This window comes from Tursiops truncatus, chromosome 2, assembly GCF_011762595.2.
Source record: "Tursiops truncatus isolate mTurTru1 chromosome 2, mTurTru1.mat.Y, whole genome shotgun sequence".
In the NCBI taxonomy this organism is placed as follows: domain Eukaryota; kingdom Metazoa; phylum Chordata; class Mammalia; order Artiodactyla; family Delphinidae; genus Tursiops; species Tursiops truncatus.
The window spans coordinates 58,409-74,960 of NC_047035.1; the positions used below are offsets into that span (position 1 = coordinate 58,409).

General features: G+C 47.4%; 1 long non-coding RNA gene across 1 annotated transcript; it reads left to right on the plus strand.

Moving 5' to 3' along the window:
- Positions 1–11,247: 11,247 nt before the first annotated feature.
- LOC141277902 (uncharacterized) lies at positions 11,248–11,465 on the plus strand. The gene is made up of 2 exons (XR_012329776.1): positions 11,248–11,316; positions 11,401–11,465. It is a non-coding gene; the product is annotated as an uncharacterized lncRNA (long non-coding RNA).
- Positions 11,466–16,552: the final 5,087 nt, after the last annotated feature.

Sequence of the window (16,552 nt, forward strand, 5' to 3'; positions counted from 1 at the left end):
GCAAGGGGAACAAAAGCAGAATAAACCAGTGGGACTCCATCCAACTTCGAAGCTTTTCAATGGCAAAGGAAACCATCCACAAAATGAAGAGGCAGCCTACCGAATGTGAGAAAATATTTGCAAACAATATGTCTGAAAAGGGGTTCATGTCCAAAATAGATGAAGAACTCACACAACTGAACCTCCAAAAACCAAAAACCCAATTAAAAATTGGGACCGAACATTTTTCCAAAGAGTACGTACAGATGGCCAAGAGACCTATGAAACTATGACCAATATCACTTATCATCAGGGAAACGCACATCAAAAGAACAATGAGATTCACACCTAAAAACTTGGCTATCCTCCAAAAGACAACCAATAACAAGACTTGGCGAGGATGAGGAGAACCCTCACGCATTCTCTTGGGAATGCTCATTGGTGCACCCACTATGGAAAACAGTACAGAGGTTCCTCAAGAAATTAAAAATAGAACTACCATATGATGCAAGGATTACACTTGGGGGTATCTTCCTGAAGGAAACAAAAACATGAATTCAAAAAGATATACACAGGGAGATCAGCTCGGTGCTTTGTGACCACCTAGAGGGGTGGGATAGGGAGGGTGGGACGGAGGGAGACTCAAGAGGGAAGAGATATGGGAACATATGTATATGTATAACTGATGCACTTTGTTATAAAGCAGAAACTAACACACCATTGTAAAGCAATTATACTCCAATAAAGATGTAAAAAGAAAAAAGAAAAGAAAAACAAAACACAGGAATGCATCTAAGTCACATCTACAATGGACACTTAGGGTTATCTCGTATGTCTGAACCACAGTTACTCCTTTTTGACAGTCAAATGCATTCCCCTCCTCAATGCCAAAGCAGATGTACAATTCATATCCAAAAGACCACAAAACAGGCCACTTTGCTCAGTAAAATTTAAGTTAAACCATGTATAAACCAGAGTGACTTCCTCACACCTCAAAATGTGAAGAGTTTTCCTCCCTTTTGATTAGAAGTCTTTCAATAGAAAGCATTGATGATCAAAATGTCAATCCCTCAGTGCCAGAATGATTCAGCTGTTTGGCCCACGTGTAGATCATGCCCCTCAGCGCTAGGCCTCCTTTATATTTGCCTAGTTAATCCACATTGGGGGAGTACTGATCAGGTATCGTGAACATGCTCAGAGGAATGTTAATGAGAAAACGCTTTATATAGGCCATACATTTTGTTATTCATACCCAATTGTCACACAAGCATTGCACGTGTGCTTTTAGCAGTAGACCTAAAGCAAACAGTGATACATCATGAGTAGTTACATTATCATAACTTCACTAGGTAATTTTCCTTTCCTCTTAAACATCAGGGCAAAATGAAGCCAACACAGTAACTTTCATAAATCCACACTTCCATACAGAGGTGTCATTTATCCAACTGCTCCAAGTCCTAAGTAGCTTGAGGGGAAGGACTTCCCTGTGTCTGGAAAACACAGATCAAAGCCAGTAACAAAAAAAAACACAAAAACATTATAACCATATTCACCAGTTCACTCAGTAACCAATCCTTCTGTTAACTTCTTATGAAGCCATCCGATTCTCCATTAAGATTTTTCATTCCTTACCCAGTGTGGCATTATGATATGACATTTATCAGAGACCTGTGCTTGCCAAAAGGTCCTTCACATAGATCTGCTTGAAGATGGAGCACTTTTGCAAAGTGTTAGAGCACAACAGTAACTATCTATGAATCACATAAAGACTTAAAAGATCATGGTTAAACATTTGACCACAATGTAAATGACAAAACAAACCATTATTGCTATTACATACAACATTTAAAAATAACTAGAATTATGACTGATAAAATTTTACCAGGACATACTAGCTTTTTAGGAATTCCATGTAATTGAACATACTAATCAAACATTTCTCTCTGAGATGGCTCAAGGGCCTTCAAAAGCAGCTGAAAGTTAGCTGGAGATCAAAAGAACTATTAGAATTGGCCAAACAACACTTATTCACTGAACAAAAGTAAAGAGATTTCAAACAAAAGTACAGATCACAGACACAGGCAAAGGAACTCACAAGCTGTTCGCAATCAAAAGCAGCATTCCAAGAAAACTTTGGAGGGAGAATCCAAATCCAGGCTTGCCCTAACCCACTTCCAACAAAATCCATCTTAGAAAATCCTGGCCATGCACAACTCTTTCCTCAGTGTTCCCTTCTCACAAATGTTCATCACCTTCTGTATCCATCTTATGTTGCCCCTTATTTTTTTCCGCATTCAGACACAACCAGCTCTACTACAAAGTGACTTTCCTTTCTCTTTGTACCATCAGCCTGGTACCCAGCTGCTCACTTTCTTTATTGCGTAGCTTCATAAATGCTTGAATATATGGAACTTCTTCTGTCTTTCTCTTCCTGTGACAAAAGAACTCTAGCTGAAGGATGGTATAGTCATTTAGGCTCCCACTCAAAGACCACCATTCCTCATTTTTCAAGAGTGTATCCATACATTGGACAGACAAAATTACAATAGAATTGCATTCTTTTCTTAGTCTTAGGTTTACAACTATAGGTTGACCACTCTGCCAGGGTTTTGCCCACTGGCTACCACATGGAACTGAAGAAGCAGCACTTCTTATGCTTGAACCACAGAACACCCACACACGGACAAAAACATAACAAAATCCTAAACACCAACGGAAGCCTCAAACCAAAGGAACCAGAAACCAAACAGAAACCAAAAACCAAACAGCACAAGACTCAAATCAGCTTCCAAGTCTCAACTTAGCCTGTGACCTCTGTCCAAGGGGTGCACCTTCCAAATGAGATTTCCTGGAATGAAAAGTCACCCAAATGGGAACCAAGGTTCCCCCAAATGTACAGGGTTAAAGGGACCTCAGACTGCATGCCAGGGGAGTTACCACACGCTGGCTGAGGTGCTGAAACATCCCAAATGCTATTTTCCTGGTGCCCCAAAATAATCCCTTGGAGCAGGACATTCGGGGCAGCCCAGGCAGGAGGAAGAGAGGAACGTCCTCAAGGCCAAGACGGCCTTGGCAGCTGCTAGGGAGGTCCCTCTTCCACCATCTATTCCTGCCCCAGAGTTCTAACTGCTGGGATGACTGGGGCTCGGCCTTTCCAGGCAAGGGTCCCAGGTGGTCTGGCCTCTAAAGGAATTCTCCAACCCTACACTCTCTCGAAAGAGGCTGGCGTGGAGAAAATCTCAGTGTCCGATCGAGTCAGGGGACCCACAGGGGCCATGCCCAAGTCAGTCCCACACTGGGTACTAAATTTGATGTCGAAAACTCGACCACTATGCACCAGTGCCAAATCGAATCTCAGAGGGAGAGGTTTGGAGGAAGTAGAAAAGAATGGCTTTACTGCTTTGGCAGCCAAAGGGGGACACAGAAAACTTGTGCCCTCAAAAACCATGCGTCCAAATGCAGGAGGATCTGGTGAGGAGTTTTACAGCAATGGTTTAAGGACACACTTGCTCCTAAGGAATAGTGTGTGTACAGGGCCTTAACTCCCTCTAATCTGGCCTCAGATGGTCTCTTGATGAGCTCCTCTGAAATAAAGAAGACTAAAATCTTCTATTTTGTGGGGGTTTTAGGTTGGTAAAGAGCTCAAAGATACTCTTACCTGTATCCCTTGAGGCAAAACCAGGATCCTGCCCCAAGGCTGCACTATTGTTTCTTGACATTTCCTCCCTTTTCTCTGCATCCCCTCCCTTCCCTGATTAGCAACTGTTCGAATCTGCCCTTTGGAACTCAGGGAAGGTCCTGGAGTCTCTTGTCTAAATAAGCCCCTGACATTACACCTAACTCAGTCCCTGACACTGTCTCTAACTAAGGCCCTGCTGCCCTCAATATTTAAGTCCTGACATTATCCTGAGCTAATACACTGATCCTTATATTACCAAGGTCCTGAAACTATCCCAAAGTAAGCCGTGACACTGTCCCTAAGTGAGGCCCTGAGGCTGTCCCTAAAAGAGGCCCTGATAATGTCTTTAATGAAGACCCTAAGGCTGATCCTACAGAGGCCCTTATCCTGCTCCTAGGTCATGCCCTGACACTGTCCCTCACTCAGGCCCTAAATAAAGGTCTCACTTAGGCCCTGTTGCCGTAGCTTACTTAGGCTCTGACGCTGTCCCTACATCAAGCCCTGACACTGGTCCTGATTAAGGCCCTGACACTCGTCCTAACTAAGGCCCTGATGCTCTCAATAACTAAGGTCTTCACGCTATCCCTAGCTCATTTGCTGACACTATCCCCCGCCTGGAAGCTGACTCTGTCCCGAGCTAATTTCCTGCCTCATATCCTCATTGAAGCCCTAATGTTCTCCCTAACTAAAGCCCAGCCTAGTCCTAACTAAGGCCCTGACACTGTCTCTAACTAAGGCCTGGAATCTGTCCCCAATACAGTCCCTGCTGCCGGCAATAACTAAAACCTAGACACTATCCTGAGCTAATATCCTAACCCATTTCTAACCAAGGTCCTGAAATTCTCCCTAAGAAAGCCTTGTCGCTGTCCCTAAGTGAAGGCCTGAGGCTGTGCCTAACTCAGGCCCTGAAGCTATGCCTAACTGAGGCCTTGACACTGTGACTACCTCAGGCCCTGATCATGTCTTTAACTAAGACCCTAATGCTGACCCAACAAAGGCCCTGATGCAGCCCCTACATCATGCCCTGACAGTGTCCCCAGCTAAGGGCCTGACGCTAGGCCTCACTCAGGCCCTGTCGCTCTCCCTAAGTCAGGCTCTGATGCTGTCCCTACCTGCAGCCCTGATACTGGATCTAATTAAGGCCCTGATACTCTCAGGGACGAAGGTCTTGACACTATCCCTAGGTCATTTCCTGACACGGTCCCTAAACTTTACCCTAACCCTGTCCCTAGCAACTGTCCTGCCTCTTATGCTAACTGAAGCCCTTACTCTGTGCCTAACACAGACCTGAATTTAGGCCCAAGGCCAGGACACTGTCACTAACTAAGGCCTAGATGCTCGTCCTAAAACCGGCCCAGAACTGTCCCTAACTAATGCCCTAACACTATTCCTAACTCAGGCCCTGACACTGTATCTAACAGAGGCTCTGATGCTAATCCTAACTCAGGCCCTGACACTGTCTCTAACTAAGGCCCTGCGGACATCAATATCTAAAGTCCTGACATTATCCTGAGCTAATATCCTCACCCATGTCTTACTAAGGTCCTAAAACTGTCGCAAAGTAAGCCCTGATGCTGTCCCTAACTAAGGCCCTGAAATTAGTCCCGAGGCCGTGACCCTGTCCCTAACTGAGGCCTGGAGGCTCGTCACTCAGGCCCTGACACTACACCTAACTCAGGCCCTGACACTGTACCTAACAAAGGCTCTGATGCTCATCCTAAGTCAGGCCCTGACACTGTCTTAAGGCCCTGTGGCCATCAATACCTAAAGTCCTGACTTTATCCTGAGCTAATATCCTCACCCATGTCTTACCAAGTTCCTGAAACTGTCCCTCACCCTAACCCTAACCCTCACCCTCACCCTAACCCTAACCCTCACCCTCACCCTCACCCTAACCCTAACCCTGAAGTCTGACTGAGCCCCTCTCTGTGCTGCCCAGCCTCCCACTATTGCACACAAGTCCTGGCAAAAAGGTATTCATGGCATATTCACCTGGCAACCTCAGTCCCTCTAGCACAGTAAGCATGACCACAATGAGGTACTTGCCCCGAAAGTGGGACAGGTGTGCCACCTTACCATCAAGGCACCCAAGAATGCTATGCACAGGACACACCACCACAGTGGTGACACAAGGGGTTTGCTGGGAATAGGAAACAGCACTGCTTGATTTTCAGCACCTGAGGGACAACCTGTACAACTCCAGAGGCACCACAGAGAGCAGGTGACACATGCTCACACACCAAGGAGGCGTGCAGCAGAGCGGGGGATGGGTCTTGCAAGTGGCCCCCCGTGCCCTGGGGAGAGCCATCCCACCAGTCTGCTGCATGCCTCCTAAGGTGAAAAAGTGTCTGTCACATCAGAGGACCACAGCCACACTGATGCCCTGAAGCAAAGGACAAGAAACTAAGGTCGGGATAGAGTCGCCACTCCTGAGCTCCACACACCACCAGTAGGCAGGGGGGAGAGGCAAGGGCCCCAAGGGCAGGACCAGAGTGGCCCCATTTGCTTTGAACTTCCAGCCCTCATCTTGTTCAACTTAGCCCCAGCCCTGGAGAGCATGACATAACCACCAATCCGTGTGCATGGAATCCCCAAAGGGGAGACCCAGGGAGCCCGTCACCAGCAGGGCCTGCTTCAGCCTCACCAGCGACCTCTTCTCAGGTGACAGTGCCCAACAATTCTGGGAATATTACATCTCACGCATGACATGACACCTGTGAGATGAGGTTATCACAGCCACAAGAGACTAGAGGACCCACACTGCATGGCCTCACTGCCCTCGGGCTGCCAGGGGCCAGAGATGGAGTATGATGTAGGATTGGGTCAGCTGGACACACACCTAAGAGCCGATGCACACGCCCAGCAGGCAGCTCAAGAAGCAAGGGGAGAGCCAGGTGCAAAGTTGTGGTCAAACCCACAGCACTATGCACGTCCAGAAGCCCAATGTCCCTGGCAACACGCACTGAAGAAAACCACACCTCTCTAGCAGCAAAAAGACCCGCCAACATTAGGTGAAAAACTTCCCACACCCAGCAATGGGGGCTGGCTATTCACAAATTGCAGGGGTCCCCCAGCAGCTCAGTCCAGCCACCGGTCCCCAGCACTACCCCATCACTGCCAGCCCCTGAGCTCTCACGGCCATCTCAGGGTAGCGTGGCAGCAAAGGGGGGCGGGGGGGAGGAGTGCCAGGAATGAGGGGCGGAGTGGGCGGGGCATGCCCTCTCCAGTTCGCCCAAGTTGGCAGGTACCGGTCCGTCAATGTCTCTCGATGGCTACTTGGGAAAATTCTGCAGACGCACCTCCGACGACTGGGCCCCAAGAGGGACAACACCCAGACCCGTGCCACCCTACCCAGGTTACCTCTCATGGCCCGGGGCAGTCCCCACCTTCTGCGGGCGACTCCGAAAAATCTATCGGAAAGAATCCAACCACCGGGACTCAAGCATGCCCGCCACTGCGTCCATTCCACACTCCACGGGCCTCAGCACGTACCGGTCAGCCTTCTCCTCTGGAGCAGGAAGTGTAGAGGGAGTGGGGAAATTAATAAGGTCGGCAAAGAACACCCGCGCCACGGGCGTCTGCGTGGGTGCAGGACGCCCTCCCTTTCCTCCCCGCAGCGCCGGGCCATCGCGGGGTGGCTCATGCAGCCCAAGGGGCGCTGGTGGGTACCCGTACGCCGGGCCAGGCGGCTGCACGCCCGGGCGGAAGCGCGGCGCGACCACCCCCAGTGAGCCTGCGCGCCCAGAACGCGGCGAGCGAATGACGCGCCCACGCCCCTGCGTGAGCCGGAGAGCTGCCGCCAGCTTCGCCGGGCGCCCGGGACTCCGCTTCACGCTCGGAGGCCGCGTCCCATCCATCGCCAAGGGCGCCAGAGCTCCAGGCGGAAGAGGCGATATAAAAGAGGCCGCCAGAGGGCGGCAGACAACCGGCGCGAACGTAAGCGGGACAGACCCCGAGCGCCCGGGAGCGAGGACGCAGCGCTGGCCGCCCCAAAGCCAGAGCTTGTCCCGGGGCGGGTGGAGGGCGTCCGCCCCGGCCCTGAGCCATCCTCGTGGCACTTAGCTCCCGGTTTCGCATGGCACAGCACGGCACGACCGACCCCGGCAGCAGACAGGGGGAGCGGGGGTGGGGAGAGGAGGCTGGGAAGATATTGGCGGGCATCTGCCGTCAAGGAGACACACTAGCCACGCGATCTGCAGGTGGTTAAAATTCCACGGAGACGCCGGCGGGGCCTGGTGGCCAGCAAGGGCTGCCCAGAGTGCAAGAGCGAGAGCCTGGCTCCTGCGAAGGAGGGAAGCCGTGGACTGGCAAACCGAAACCAAGCAAGTGCTCAAAGAACAACAATGCATGGGTCGGTTTTCATTCCATACTTTAGAACGGAGGAAGTCTTTCGAATGTACGGGGAAAGCCCAGGAGCTGGAAGGGAAAGGCTGATACGCTCAAACCCATACAAATGGAAATAAAAATCTATCTCTGCATAGACCGTGACAACGTCCAAAGACAACAAATGGGTGTGTGGGAGACACTGGGGAAAATGCACTTGCGGTCACGATGACATGGATTTCAGCATGACTTACCACAATAACAGGGAGGGAAAAAGTGTGTGTGTGTCCATAGCTATCCACTATACACCGAGTTCCAGTACATCTGTACAATGCAACATTGTGTGTTGTGTGTGTTTGAAATATGTTAAATGATGATGATAAACTATAGTCCAATAACAAAAACAAAGTAAAACAACCACTCAAAAGTCAAGATGTAGAACTTCCAATGTCAGGCATTAAAAAATAAATTTAAAAAAATGGAAAAAATAGGGCTTCCCTGGTGGCGCAGTGGTTGAGAGTCCACCTGCCGATGCAGGGGACACGGGTTCGTGCCCCGGTCTGGGAGGATCCCACATGCCGTGGAGCAGCTGGGCCCGTGAGCCATGGCTGCTGAGCCTGCGCGTCCGGAGCCTGCGCTCTGCAACGGGAGAGGCCAGTGTACCAAAAAAAAAAAGGAAAAAATATATATATCTGATAAGGGGTTCCTATCCAATCCCTAGCCCTAACCCTAAACAGTGCCCTAACACATAACCTAACCCTAACCTGTACCTTAATTCTAACCCTAACCCTCACCCTAAACCCTAACCCTAACCCTAACCCCTAACCCTGACCCTGACCCTCACCCTCACCCTCACCCTACTGTTATTCCAAGTATAGTTCCTGCTTCTTCTTTTCTCAATTATTCTAACAAAGCCCACAAATGTCCTCAACAATCTGGCTTAAACTTTCTTGAAGTCCACACCCCATTATGAGCTTATGCTCTGGAACATTGATAAGGGGAAATACAGAGAACATCAGATGCACCTGTCCATGGGCTTAACATGAAGCCCACCACTATCTGTCATTCTCCCACCCATCACCCTGATGGGGAACTCTTGGTGTCATCACTGGTAACCTGCAAAGCAATATGACTTAAATCTCACCACTTCTTTTTCCCATCACCCATTGGGCGTCTTTAATGGATATTCCCCCCAGCATTATCATACGATCCAGTCTCCAGACATAATTCCCTCCAATTTTCTCCACAAAGGAAAAATAACATTTTAGTGCTTATGGCCTAACTCATTTTGCCTAGGGGTAAAGAGACCCTAACAACACATCCCCAACCACTGAAACATAAAGATACCGGTTATATTTCCTTCTATGTGAACAGGAATTTGTATGGGTTTCCTCCAGTCTACTAGCTCATGAAGGCCATGTCATATGCCAGTGTATCTGTTCAAATGCAGGCTCTGATTCCACCTGGCGAATAATGGGCTCACCTGGTTCTAGGTGTTGGATGCCATCCCTTCCCCTCCCCTGTCCCTCAGTGTATCAGCTCACGTTTCAGGTCCTGACTTTTCCTATGACTCTTGCTCATCCTGCTTTAGTTGACTCTCTTATTATCTACATTTAGTCAGTAAGATTATTATTTATTTTTCTCTATTAATATTATTGAAAAAGCTAGAAGCAATGGGGTACATTTGGGAATATGTTCATGAAATAGTATGGAGGAAAGGGCTTTTCATAAACAGCAGGTTCTACATTAGTAAATATGCAGGTGATATCGCAGGGCTGAGGAAGTGCTGATCTGCCCCAGACCCGCAGGTGTGACATCTCAGTGAAGGAGTGGAGCCAGTGTTACATGAACAAATGTGTCGGTCAGAGAAGAGAACTCGGATTGGTCTTTCTGGTTCCCAGGAGAAGTAACATCAAAATGACATTGATTACACATCCAACACTAATGGCAAACCCACTATAAAGTTCAGACATGCTGTTACTATCGTGATCCCCAGTTTACATCCTTGCAGACTGAAATGCAGATGGTGAGGCCACATCCTCAGTGCCCACAGCGAGATGGGATGGAGCTGTGCTCTGCTCTCCAGCACCATTTACTTATATGACCTCAGGCACAGTCCCAGGACTCAGTGTCCCAGGGACTCAGGAAAGCTGCTCTCAGGTGGACATTTCAAGGGAACCTGCTTCCTGAAGTGGGGGCTTTCCTCTGACCATGACACCCTCAAACTCTGCAAACCATTCAGCGTGAAGGTTTACTTCTAAAAATCTTGCATGTTCTCTCACCCAGTGTGGTGGGAACTGTGTTCCCTGAGCTCCAATGTCACTGGCTGTGACAGGGAGAGTTAGAAATGAACACTTCTAGAGGGAGTGAGTCTGTGCACTGTGACCAGGTCACCTGCCCAGCATGTTGGAGTCCTGACGAGCTTCCAGGAGCTGTCTGTTCTTAGACCTTGCTAGCCCTGGGGATTCCTCAACGTCCACCTGCAAGGAGGGAGCCCTGAATTTCGCGGTGTTCCTGCAGACACTCAGTTGTGCACAGGAAAAAGGCAGGTCAGGCTACTGTCCCTGTCAGCAGTGCTGGGATCCATGACCATCACAGCAAGAGTGACTACCTTGTCCACAAAATACATGGTGTGTTTAGTTGTTAAGAATAAATCCACCTACAGAGCAACTCTTGATAAAATTTAAACTGCTTCAGGTGAAGAAATGTTCACCCAAGTTAAGGGAAAAAGAACTCTGTTGTGAATTTTGATAAACATTAAATTTTACCTGACTCTGTCTGAATTCAATGTCATTATGACATGTATGGTTGGTCTCAAATACCTGCGTATCCAGGATATAAACTTGAGGTAATGCAGAAAGGAAAAAGCAAGAGTCTGCGTCTGACATCTTGGAGGACCCAGAATGTGTGATGGGTATTTATGTGAAATGTATGCCTCCACGGGACTAAAGTCTATCCCCAAACCTGCCGTTAATCCTTGAGCACAGCTGACTTCCTGACTAGCCCTTCAGCATCATTTCATTCCTGGACACAGAGACCCCAGGCATAGGGAGGGGACGCCAGGTGGGGGCTGAGTTCTCTGAGGGCACAGTCAGCACCCTCCTCAGGTGGAGCCCCAGAGACTGGGACCTCCCTTCACTACTTTCCGATTTTTATAGACTGGTCCCTCCCATATGCAAACATCCCCTTATGTCACAAGGTAAAAACAAAGTACCAGTTCACTTAAATTTGGGTTTCTCCTCATGCTTGAAGAGAATTTCTGGGCTTCTTGAATCCCATCTGCAAGAAGATGAATCCACTGTGGTTCTTCCTCTTCCTGGTGTCAGCTCCCAGAGGTGAGTGTCTCAGGGATTCAGACGTGAACACTTGGGGAAGCTGCATCTGAGCCCATGAGTCACCGTGGTTCTCTCTGTCCACAGGTGTCCTGTCCCAGGTGCAGCTGCAGGAGTCGGGACCCAGCCTGGTGAAGCCCTCACAGACCCTCTCCCTCACCTGCACTGTCTCTGGATTCTCATTAACCAGCACTGCTGTAGCCTGGGTCCGGCAGGCTCCAGGAAAGGGGCTGGTAGGGTTGGTGCGATGGGTTATAGTGGAAGTGCATATTATAACCCAACTCTTAAGTCCCGGCTCAGCATCACCAGGGACACCTCCAAGAGCCAAGTCTACTTATCGCTGAGCAGCCTGACAACTGAGGACACAGCCCTGTATTACTGTGCTAGAGACACAGTGAGGGGAAGTCAGTGTGAGCCCAGACACAAACCTCCTTGCACGGAGGCCCATTACCACCAGGGGTCGCACAGGACCCAACAAGTACAGGGCTGCGACCTGCAGCAGGTGCATATATGGGCTGAGAGGGAACTCTTGTTAGAACCTGTGCTTTCCTCTTCCTGTCCAGGACCTCTACCAGAGACTCTGTTCTGTATCCTAATGTTTCATTGCTGTGGATTATGAAGTGTCTAAAAAATTTTGTGTGCATGTACATATTTGCTTTTCATTTTTATTATAGTTGTGTATATATATATTCATATGCACAGACAAATATAATACTCAAGAGTTAAGGTTGTTTATCATTTCTTTATCTTTTTCTCAAAGGAGCTCAAAAAAACCCTGCAGCTCACCATAATGTTCAATTTCAGCCTGAAGTTTGTGAAACGTGTAAATATCCTGACAATGCACATGAGATTTTTAAACCGTATTAATTGTTGTTTTGTTTTTGTAGATGTGGAAGGAGAGACACCCCGTCCTGCTTTCAGGCAACCTGCACAAGCATTCTGAATTCTGCAGCAGGCAGTGTTACAGACTCTAACGCCAGAGTGCTCCAATACTGCAGTGCAATTATCCTCGTTATTCACAGATTCCAAATCTGCAAATTCACCTACTTCTAGCTTTTATGAGCACCCAAAATAAATACTGTCATTTTGTGATCATTCACGGACATTAAGAATGTGGCCAGTTGTTTGAATCAGGCAACACACATGCATGCACACACACACACACACACACACACACATACACCCACACACATTTTCCCAGCTGAAGTCAGTCAATGTGATGCTCTCCTTTATTGTTTCAACTCCCGTCATGTAATTGAGCACTTTCTGTGGTCAAATTAGTGCCATGCTTTTCACATTTCTGTGATTCTTGGCGATTGTTTAAAGTAGTCCCCGGCATAGGGCTGAGGAACAGTCTAGTGTCCCTACGCACAAATGGCTGTGAGTGGACTTAGGGAAAATATACATGAGACATCAGCTTCATTCAGGCATGCGTTATATGGCCATGGGTGGTGAAATGATACTCATGTCTCCAATATGCAGCTCACCCAAAACCTGAAGACAAAACTCGCTGCTGCATATGGGATGCAGCCTTGGAAACTTGCCTTAATTCCAAATACAGCCTGGCAAGTGGGGGCTTACGGTCAAAAAGCCGGGGGGTGGAGTGCACTCGAAATTATGAACAGAAGAAATACAAGCTAAGGGGATTCTGGTTACATAGACTCAAAAGGATTCTTGTTAAAGGGAGACCAGGGTGATCAGATACCGTGTGGGTGATAGGAGGTTTGATGGCTTTGATCAAATACTGTGGGTGATCAGAGTTCAAGGGTAGGGGATCCTCATTATTCTCACTTAGCAGGGCCCTTCACAAAACCTGGCCATGCACATATAAACACAGAAGCCCACAGGTCAAGACTAGTTGAGAAGAGAATTACAAGGAGCCTGTTGCCTAAGGGGTGGTCAGGGGTCTTTGTCACACTTAAGAAGAGGAATAAAGAACAGACAAGTAAACCAGGGATGCACACAGACACACAGAGAAAAGACCATCTGAGGACTCATTGAGAAGACGTCCATCTGCGAGCAAACGAGAAAGGCCTGAGAAGGACCCAAACCTGCTGACACCATGACCTTAGACTTCTTGCCTCCAGGTCTGAGAGGAATCCATTGCTGTTGTTTAATCCACCCAGTCTGTTATTCTGTAAAGGCCACACTAGCCAACGAGTACACCTATAATATAGACGCAGATAGACATATATGGAAATGTAAGTATCGTATTGGAAAAGAAACATCACCCATTCTTCAGAGGTGACATGAAGCTGTGTCCACCCTGGATCTCAGCCAGCACCCTCCTCCACAGCCCTAGAGAAGGACCAGCCGGGACCATCTTTATATGGAATCATGCTTCCACCTGCACATCACACCCAGGCTCAAGGGGAAAGCACAGCACCTGTGCTACTCAGAGTCAGGGTTCTCATCTTCACTGACATAACTCTCTTAGAGTCAGAGCATTGATCAAAATGAACATGGAAATCTTCTGGTCATTCCTCCTCTTGCGGGCATCCCTCAGCTGTGAGCACCTCCTGGGTCTGAGGAAGGTGGAGTTACGGGGTGACATCTGTGAAGTGGGTGTCTCACTCTTTCTACTTCCCCAGGTGTCGTGTGCCAGGTGCCGGTGCAGGAATCGGGCCCAGGACTATGGAAGACCCTCTCCCTTACCCGCTCAGTCTCTGGATTCTCCATCACAAACGGTGCTGGCTGCTGGGACTGGATCCCTCAGCCCCCAGGGAAAGGGCTGAGGTCACTGGGGTGCTTTGGTTCTGGGAATAGCACAGCATACAAGATGTCTCTCCAGAAATGACTCTCCACCTCCCGAGACACCTCACAAATTCAGTTTTCCCTGCAGCTCAGCTCCGTGATGACCTAGGACACAGCCCTGTGTTACTGTTCCAGTTGGTTCAGTGAGAAGTCAGGATGAGTCCAGACACGACCGTCCCTGCAGGGGGCGCTCCAACCACCAGGGGGCGCTCAGGGTCATCTGGAAACAAGAGGACCCATTTCAGGGCAGGTGCAGAGGTTGGGATGGAGGATTTCTCTCTCAGAAGCTGTGGTTTCTCCACTGGATCATTGCCACCCCTGGAAGCCTCATCCACAATGATTCCAGGGAACTTTCTTGTCTCTAAACTTGAGACGTTTTTCATGGATTCAGGCTTGTCTGTCTTTCCCCATCTATCTTTGGAAGAGCTGCACAGATATATTTCTTCTTGAGACCTTTATTTGAAGATTAGGTTACTACTTTCTGTTATTAGTTGTCAAGTTTTTAATCGTTTAATGACATAAATAATTTTTACTGTTGAACTTTAAATCTGCTTTCCAGCATCAGATGGATTTCCAATTCCTCTCATCCTGAAAACCTCTCCAGTCCTGTCTGATGCAATGCCTTTCACTTGAATAGTATGAGTCATGTTGATATTCGGAAATTGCTGTCCATACAGCACTGCAGGCATTTTCTGCTCAGGGGACCTTTGGAAATGTCGGGACACAGGCTGGGCTGTAACATGTGGGCTTTGTTTCCTGTACCTTGTCATCTAGTGTGGACATTGATATTAGATAATTAGATAAAACAGAGAGATAGATAAAACGGAACAGAAACTAGTATATCCTAATTGTATGGAAAATAACCGTAAAAACTGACTACATAACCCATATTTAGGGAGTGGTAAAGGCTCGAAGGTGTAAAAATGATACAAGAAGCCGTATGAAGTTATTTGTATTAACGTAAATATTTTTAAATCTTTTGAAAATTCTTTTCTAGCTCACTCCTCAATCCCATGGTGAGTGTCTGGTTTTCTCTCTAAGAAATCGACAAATATCTTCCAATTGGCAGCCACTGGCATCCTTCCAGCAAGCGGATGAGGGCCTTTCACTCTACATCATCCCCAGTATTTTAATTTTTTTTTATTTTGTGCTTTCACTGTTGTAATAAGTGAGTAGCAGTATTTCATCGTCATGTTATTTTATGTTTCCTTAATGAAGAATCCTTTTAAAACCTTTATCTCTTCTATGTGTAGGCATCTTCAAATCACTGTACATTATTTTCATTATTTATTGCTGTCGTTGAGCTGTGAAGTTGCTGTATATTCATGATACAAGTCCATATGATATGATACTAGAAAGCACATTCTCCAAGTCTGTGCCTAATTCCCTTATCAGTGAAGTTATTCTTACTGTTGCTATCGTTGTTTTCAGAACAGAATTTTTAATAGATACAGAAAAATTACAAATTTATATGATGAATGATGTTTGGTGTATTATATCTAAAAATTCATCATGTAACTCAAGGGCACCCATAATTTCTGCCAGGTCCATACTCCAGGCCACTTTCAGGGATGGAGGGTTAAGTGCACCTTCTTGAAGGGAGGATGACCATCATGAGGTACCTGAACTTATTCCTTAAGGGACATTTATCCTACCTTCCCCATTAGATATATTTATTCAATCTCTTTATATAAGTATGAGTCTAGGTATTTGTTTCATAACTTGTGTTAAGGTTATATACTAAGGCATTTTCTTTGCTTCTGTAATTGTGACCACTTGTCAGCCATGAGGAGCTCTTTCAGATTGTCTCCTGTATCCTCTTTACGGGCCCCCATCCATTTGTGTGAAGACTTCCTTACTTTCTGGTGCTACAAGAATCTGCAGGATAATCATGTGTATTCTCTTCTCTGGCCCTAGAATTAGCCATGCCTCAGCTGAGTTGTGGATCCTTTTCTGGAGACTAGTAATAGGAATCAGAAGATTGGGTATTAGGATACTAATGCTGGTGTCCTGTCTACTGGGAGCATTGGCTCTAGACCCTATAAGCTAAAAGACCTTGGAAATATATCTGTGTGCACTACTCCATGTATACACACACACGTCTGCAACTAGCTCTGTATCTCACCTTCTGACCTGTGTTAAGGTAAATGTGAGACAATTCTTACATCTCCAATCCTAGAGCAACATCACATGGTTGAATCTAGACTTTCCACCTTGCTTGTCTGTTCCTTTCCACCCAACAGTAAGAAACCTGTCTCCACCAATGCCATCCAGCTACTAATTGTTCAATTCCACATGCACGGTAGTAACTGAATGCTTAGCCTGACTCCTGATGGAAATACCATTATCCACCAGGCTCTACTGCTTACGTGCAGTGGCTTAGAACTTAGCCTTCAGACTCCACTCATTTCCAAAGTCATTTAGGTCAAAACCTATTTGCCCACCTCTTCAGCCATGTTAATTCATAGATTCACTATGATATTAG